Below are 8713 nucleotides of genomic sequence, written 5' to 3'. Positions count from 1 at the left end.
TGTCTGTATCTGTTGTTTGTCCCTCAGTATTGTTTATCTCCTAGTGTGTCCACACCTTCCTGTCAGTCTAGTGTCGGTTTCTGTTACCAGTGTAAACACGGATCTATATCTGTATTCCGGTAACCTGTCCGCTCCACCATCCAGCAGCTGCCAGACAAAGTAGGGTTTCCCTGTCATCTTATAGGATCATTCAGGGACCGTCAGAATGGCTCCTGATAGTGGGTTCGCCCTTGTCAGGGCGGTTTATCTGCTTTAGGCAGGACCTTAGCCCGCAGGGTCGTCGCAGGGTGAGTTCGCCACCACCTATTTAGTCTGACAGCTAGCGCCAAGCCTGGTTGTGGTTGTGCGGTTTGCTGGACAGGTGCTGACACCACAATTGAATTTGGCTTTCAAACTGTTAGTCTGAGAAACATTGCAGATTTTTTGACAGTTATTTTAAATAAAGTGCCTCAAAGTGAGTTATGGTGACCTAATGGCGCCACTAGACTAAACTTCCTTCTGTGAAGCACTTAGATATGGCCACATGATTATACTGTTAGAGAAGATACATAGAGATGGATATTACCTGGAGTGCCAGGTTTGAGCCCCAATCCAGGTAAGAGGTTCTCTTTTACATTTTAATCTGGAGGATCTGACCCGAGGAGTTCCCTATGATCCAGAGCCTTTTCCTCTACCTTTATAACGCGGACCCTTCTTACAGTAACTACCCTGGTTATGAATAGGGTTAGATATTTTTTATTCACCTTTATCAAGTGCCCCTTAGAGATGATGACTAAGTACTATACTCCACAATTTCCATTTATTTTTCACCAGAGCCCGACACAAAGTGGGTTGGACTTGCTATGGCGTGGTAACACCAGGTCGCTCCACAGGTGCGACTTTGTCTGCGGTGGAGGCCAAGGCGTAGTACAAAGTTACAAAGTCATGGTTGGGGACAGGCATAAGGTCAGGACAGGCAGACAGGGATCAGAGTCTGGGATGGAATCAAGGTCACAACGGGAAATCAGGATAATCGCAAAGGGCATGGAACAAACCTTTCTCTCAGGCATAGAAGCACAAAGATCCGTCAGGGGACACAGGTAGGGGCTGGAATTTAAACAGAACGGGCTGCCACCCAGCGCCAATTATCGGCATGCTGGCCCTTTAAATCTCTGGAAGCCAACGCGCGTGCGCCCCAGGAGGTGGGGTCGCACACGCTGGACCGTCAGAGCCAGCGCTGAATCAAGGTGAGGTGAGTGAAACCGCGGGGGTTCAGAGGAGCAGAGAGGGGCACAGGTGCGCCTGCGACATAGGACATGGGTTGCAGGAGCACCCGTGACACTGGCTCTCCTCTCGCTGACCAAGCACTATGGCAGGGGCCTCCATCCCCATTAATAATAGTACTCTATGTGGTCGCAACAGGCCGCTCAAGTACTATTAAGTTTCTGAAAGAGACAGAAGTCTTTAAGACACAGACACCATTGATACTGAGTGAGGCAAGGCCAAGAGTGCGAGGGCGCCACATGTCGCATTTTGTCCTTCTGTGTGGCCACTCATCCTTTCAGCTAGAAGTCTGGACATAGGACGCAGAAGTGCAAACAAAGGTAAGTAACTGATTATACTCACTAATATAACTGGCAGGTTATATACTGGGGGCTGGCTGGCTATATACTGGAGAGGCTATATACTGGGGGGCAGGGGCTGGCAGGCTATATAATGGGGGGCTTGCAAGCTATACACTGTGAGGGATGACAGACTATATACTGGGTGTCTGGCTGGCTATATACTGAAGGGGCTGGCTGGTTATATAATAGGGGCTGGTGCTGGCAGGCTATATACTAGGGGAGGCTGGGGATGGCAGGCTATATACTGGAGGATATGGGCTGGAAGGCTATATACTGGGTGGAGGCTGTGACCAATGCATTTCCCACCCTCGGCTTATACTTGAGTCAATAGTTTTTCATAGTTTTTTGTTTTAAAATTAGGTGCCTCGGCTTATACTCGGGTCGGCTTAAACTCGAGTATATACGGTATATATTTGATTCATATATAAATATGTATAAATATATATATCTTTGGTGCACATAATTCCTATATACAGTGGTGACCAAAAGTATTGGCACCCCTGCAATTCTGTCCGATAATACTCTTTTGCTTCCAGAAAATGATTGCAATCACAAATTCTTTGGTATTAATATCTTCATTTTGCTTGCAATGAAAAAACACAAAAGAGAATGAAGAAACATTCAAATAATTGATTATTTTACACAAAACTCCAATAATTGGCCAGACAAAAGTATTGGCACTCTCAACTTAATACTTGGTAGCACGACCTTTAGGCAAAAAAACTGCAAACACCCACTTCCGGTAACCATCAATGAGTTTCTTACAAGGCTCTGCGGGAATTTTACACCATTCTTCTTTGGCAACCTACATCAGGTCCCTGAGATTTGAGGGCTCCTTCTCCAAACGGCCTTTGTGAGATCTCTCCACAGATGTTCTATGGGATTCTGGTCTGGACTCATTGCTGGCCACTTTACAAGTCTCCAGTGCTTTCTCTCAAACCATTTCCTAGTGCTTTTTGAAGTGTGTTCTGGGTAATTCTCCTGCTGGAAGACCCACGACCTCTGAGGGAGGCCGAGCTTTCTCACACTGGGCCCTACATTATGCCGCAAAATTTGTTGGTAGTCTTCAGACTTCATAATGCCATACACCCCAAAACATCAGGGAACCTCTGCTATGTTTGACTGTAGGGACCGTGATGCCTTTTCCCAAAAAGCTCTACTTTTGTGTCATCTGACCAGAGAACATTCTCCCAAAACGTCTTAGGCTTTCTCAGGAAAGTTTTGTCAAACTCCAGCCTGGCTTTTTTATGCTTCTGTGTAAGAAGTGGGGTCTTCCTGGATATCCTACTATACAGTCCCTTTTCATGCAGACGCTGACGGATAGTACGGGTCGACACTGTTGCACCCTCGGACTGCAGGGCAGCTTGAACTTTTTTGGTTGTTAGTCAAGGTTCTTTATCCACCATCCGCACAATCTTGTGTTGAAATCTCTCGTCAATTTTTCTTTTCCTTCCACATCTAGGGAGGTGCCACAGTGCCAGGGGCCTTATACTTCTTCATCCAGGGAGGTGCCACAGTGCCAGGGGCTTTATACTTCTTCATCCAGGGAGGTGCCACAGTGCCAGGGGCTTTATACTTCTTCATCTAAGGAGGTGCCACAGTGCCCAGGGGCTTTATACTTCTTCATCTAAGGAGGTGCCACAGTGCCCAGGGGCTTTACACTTCTTCATCTAGGGAGGTGCCACAGTGCCCAGGGGTTTTATACTTCTTCATCTAAGGAGGTGCCACAGTGCCAGGGGCTTTACACTTCTTCATCTAGGGAGGTGCCACAGTGCCCAGGGGCTTTATACTTCTTCATCTAAGGAGGTGCCACAGTGCCAGGGGCTTTACACTTCTTCATCTAGGGAGGTGCCACAGTGCCCAGGGGCTTTATACTTCTTCATCTAGGGAGGTGCCACAGTGCCCAGGGGCTTTATACTTCTTCATCTAGGGAGGAGCCACACTGCCATGGGCTTTACACTTCTTCATCTAGGGAGGAGCCACACTGCCATGGGCTTTACACTTCTTCATCTAGGGCGGTGCCACAGTGCCAGGGGCTTTACATTTCTTCATCTAGGGAGGTGCCACAGTGCCAGGGGCTTTACACTTCTTCATCTAAGGCGGTGCCACAGTGCCAGGGGCTTTACACTTCTTCATCTAGGGCGGTGCCACAGTGCCAGGGGCTTTACATTTCTTCATCTAGGGAGGTGCCACAGTGCCAGGGGCTTTACACTTCTTCATCTAGGGCGGTGCCACAGTGCCAGGGGCTTTACACGTCTTCATCTAGGGAGGAGCCACAGTGCCAGGGGCTTTATACTTCTTCATCTAGGGAGGTGTCACAGTGCCAGGGGCTTTACATTTCTTCATCTAGGGCAGTACCACTGTGCCAGGGGCTTTACATTTCTTCATCTAGGGAGGTGCCACAGTGCCAGAGGCTTTACACTTCTTCATCTAGGGAGGTGCCAGAGTACCAGGGGTTTTACACTTCTTCATCCAGGGAGGTGTCGCAGTACCAGGGGCTTTACACTTCTTCATCTAGGGAGGTGTCGCAGTACGAGGGGCTTTACACTTCTTCATCTAGGGAGGTGCCAGAGTACCAGGGGCTTTACACTTCTTCATCCAGGGAGGTGCCACAGTACCAGGGGCTTTACACTTCTTCATCTAGGGAGGTGCCAGAGTACCAGGGGCTTTACACTTCTTCATCCAGGGAGGTGCCACAGTACCAGGGGCTTTACACTTCTTCATCTAGGGAGGTGCCACAGTACCAGGAGCTTTACACTTCTTCATCCAGGGAGGTGTCGCAGTACCAGGGGCTTTACACTTCTTCATCCAGGGAGGTGTCGCAGTACCAGGGGCTTTACACTTCTTGATGACACTGCGCACGGTAGACACAGGAACATTTAGGTCTTCGGAGATGGACTTGTAGCCTTAAGATTGCTCAGGCTTCCTCACAATTTTGATTCTCAAGTCCTCAGACAGTTCTTTGGTCTTCTTTCTTTTCTCCATGCTCAATGTGGGACACACAAGGACACAGGACAGAGGTTGAGTCAACTTTAATCCATTTCAACTGGCTGCAAGTGTGATTTGGTTATTGCCACCACCTGTCAGGTGCCACAGGTAAGTTACAGGGGCTGTTAATTACACAAATTAGAGAAGCATCACATGATTTTTCAAAAAGTGCCAATATTTTTGTCCACCCTCTTTTTTATGTTTGGTGTGAAGGCAAATTAAATAAAGATAATAATACCCAAGAATTTCTGATTGCAATCATTTTTTTGCAGGGGTGCCAATACTTTTGGCCACCACTGTGCTTGTTATTTATCTATTATGTATTATTCTGAGATACTGGTACATGTATACACTGGTACAGCTTTATATTCCCTATGTATCTATTTATTTATTAGTTGTTATTTTTTATCTTTGTAATCACATATATCTGTTGTTAATATTGTCACTTATTATTGACCGGTCACTTGACTTTTACATTGATATTTTTTGTCTTTACGCATATGCCGTACACCTTACACGGGCGCCGCCATTATCAGCTAGTGACGCGGCACAGTTGCCATGCCTTTCCAATTTGACCTTTATATCGGAAGCTCTTTCCTTATTATTTAGTATTTAGTATTTAGAACCTGGCGTTTACACCCACCAGTCACTTCTGAGGAAGCCACTCGTGGCGATACACGTGGGGCTTCCAACACCCTCTCCACTGAAACATGTAATTATTAGCGACAATTTTTTGCATTGTTTATTGCTTTTTATTGTGGTATATACCCTTTTACCATCGGGTTCATCTAGGCATCTCTGGGACCATCACCTTTCATAGAGATTGCCTCTTTTTTTGGCTTTGTTACATATTGGGGGTCATTTACTAAGGGCCCGATTCGCGTTTTCCCGACGTGTTACCCGAATATTTCCGATTTGCGGCGATTTTCCATGAATTGCCCCGGGTTTTTGGTGCACGCGATCGGATTGTGGCGCATCGGTGCTGGCATGCACACAACGGAAATCGGGGGGCGTGGCCGAACGAAAACCCGATGGATTCGGAAAAACTGTCGCATTTAAAACAAAAAATTGGTCGCACGGGCCATACTCACATGCACCAGGAAGAGATCAGTGAACTCTGACGCAACTCGGCGGACCTAGGCGCAGCAGCGACAGCTGGTGGACATCGGGCGCAGGACCTTCATGAATCGCCGGAAGACCCGAACGCTCGTCCGAGAAGCCGCCGCTGGAACACGAATGGACCAGGTAAGGAAATGTGCCCCAATATTGTCATTTTGAGGTTACAGAGTCCTGATATTGCATGACGTTTTCAATTACATTGCGTTTGCATTTACGTGTTGTTTGCGTTGTGCTTGCAGTTATGTGACATTTTTGTTGACATGGCTCTTGCATAGCACTTGTGTTTACGTGCAGTTTGTATTGACATGGTGCTGGCGTTAATATGGTGTTTCTGTCGTGTTTACGCAGCACTTCCATTTGTGTCACAATTGCGTTTTGATTACATGGCATTTGCTTGGATTTAGCATCAGGTGTGTGTCGTGTTTATGCTTTCATTTACATGTAGTTTGCATTTACCTTTCTTTTACATTTTACATGGCGGTTGCATTATATTTAAGTGTTGTTTCTTTTGTGTTCATGTGGCGTTTGCAGTTACGTGACGTTTGTATCATGTTTACACTTATGCTTACAAGGTGTTTACATTCATGTGGAGTTTGTGTCACATTTACGTGGCATTTGATTTTATGTGATGCCTACTTCACATTTGCATTTGTGGTGTTTGTGTTTATGTGGTGTTTGTGTTGCGTTTACCTGCCATTTGTGTGCCATTTACAATTACATTGCTTTTGCATTTATGTTTACATGGAGTTTACACTGCCTTTATGTTTACATTTACATGGAATTTACATTCCATGTGTGTTTACAATATGTTTGCGTTTACACTGTGCTCATGTTTCCATCACGTTTGCGTCCTGTTCGAATCACAATTTGTAACGTTGCATTTTTGTATACACGGTGTAAATGTAATCTTAACTGAATATTAGCAAATGTTAACACAAGGTATGAACACAGCATCTAGATAAGTGGAGGTGTCTGCCTCACACACTGTCTGTCACTGATTGGACAGGATGAGATAGATTAGCCTAAAACACGCCTCCAGCACCCAGCTCCTCCTCTCTGACGGATTACAATGGTCAGATACAGGGACTGATATCTCCGCAACCGTCGGGGCTAGAAAGACAATTCAAAGTGCCACCGAATCTGCGTAGCAGCCCCTACAGAATGATATGCTCATCTCTACATGTTTGAGGTGGTAAAGGTCCTCTTTAATATAAATTCTGAACTTAGGCCACTATATGTGAATTACATTTTTTAATATATGCACAAGGCACATTGTGGTTTGTTATAGGGGAGTATATTTGATATTTATGATAGGTACAGTATGGTTAGTTGTTGTATAAGGTGTATATATTATATGTGTAAGGTGTGTGGTATATGGGGGCTGGCTGTATACTACTGGGAACTGCTGGCTATATACTACTGGGGGCTTGCTGGCATTATACTACTGGGGGATGGCTGGCTATATACCACTGGGGGTTGACTGGCTATATCATACTGGGGGCTTGCTGGCTAAATACTGCAGAGGCTGTGAACAATGCCTTTCCCAACCTAGGTTTATACTCAAGTCAATAGGGCTTCCTAGCTTTTGATGATAAAATTAAGTGCCTCGGCTTATACTCAAAAATGTATATGGTATGCAGGGGAGTAGTGGTCAGTGTGGTCAGTTTTGTTGTGAGGCATAATTTTTTTAGGAGCCCAATGTGAGACATACTTGTTATCTAGGTGACTTCATAATCTAAGTGACTGTAATATTGTAATATTTTTAGTTAAACATTAAGGCAATGTGCTGCACTGAAAATTCTGCAGTGATTAGTCAAAATACGTGTAGACTCACAGTCGTCATGCATTTCTGGACCAAATGGAAACTAGTCACCTGTGACGTACTAAAGGTCACTGCTGTCTGTGTCTACACAGTCCTGCTGTCACTGACTGACCTTCTTATACAGTATGTGAGACAGCTCTCAGCATGTGTGTAGTGTTATATCCATAGTGTCAGTGAGACAAATCTGCCTTCTGTATGTGATGCAGTGACTCTGTAAAGGCCCGCAGGATGGGTCATTACAAATTTACAAGTGTGGCCAGCTCTAGTGTTTTACCATTAGAGATTCTACTGCAACTCCCCTCATTTGCTTTTCTTTGCTGTCACCTAATGTCATCATCTGATACTACAACTGCAGTATGGCATAATTTTTCCCACAGGGTTAATGTTGATATAAAAAGTTAGAATATTTGTAATTATTTTTGCAACCTGAAAATCCCCAGATTTTAAAGTTTGGAAATATAAGATCACTTCAAGGCTCTGCATTCAGTCTGGTCAGTCTTTATTTAGTGTTTTTTTGGTCATTCTCTCCATGTCAGGAGACAGTACCAGGGTTCTCTCTCCATGAGAGACTAGTAGCTCTGTGAGTTAACACCACAGAGACTGTCATCCGGATTGCTGCCTAAGCAGCAGAGCCCTACTTTGTTCTTAGTAGCCAGCTCCTAACAACTAGACCAGGGCTGAAGTACACTCCAAAACTACAAATCCACTGCCAACCAATCCACCACCTCATGGCAGTCTGCAGAGAGGAAAGTTTACAGCCTATTACCAGCTGCTTCATTGTACTGTGTGCCATTAAAAAAAACGGTAAGTTTTTTATTCAAGATCCCTGTCTCCATGTGTGACTCCTGGCTGCCACTAACACCATGGGCCTCCTCTTCACCATCTGCCCAGGGATCAATCACTACAAACACTGGGAGTTCCCCGGGGCAATCCCTTCACTATACTGCATCTCCTCACTGGTCCTGAGGGGTGTGGACAAGGAGTGTTCTCCTAGATGATGCCATCCGTGACAACTTATTAGGAGGGTCTTCAGCAGGGCATGTGTGGATTAGGAGATTTTTGCAACAGCTATGGTGAGGATTATAATCTTCTGCATTAGTCTGTATGAATAAAGATGTTTTGCAGCATCTGAGGTGTGGATTTGAAGGGTTCTTTAGCAGGTGATGTGTGGATTATGATC

The sequence above is a fragment of the Engystomops pustulosus genome, chromosome 7, assembly GCF_040894005.1.
Source record: "Engystomops pustulosus chromosome 7, aEngPut4.maternal, whole genome shotgun sequence".
Lineage (NCBI taxonomy): Eukaryota > Metazoa > Chordata > Amphibia > Anura > Leptodactylidae > Engystomops > Engystomops pustulosus.
The sequence above is the reverse complement of the archived record's forward strand: the minus strand, read 5'-3'. Positions refer to the sequence as shown.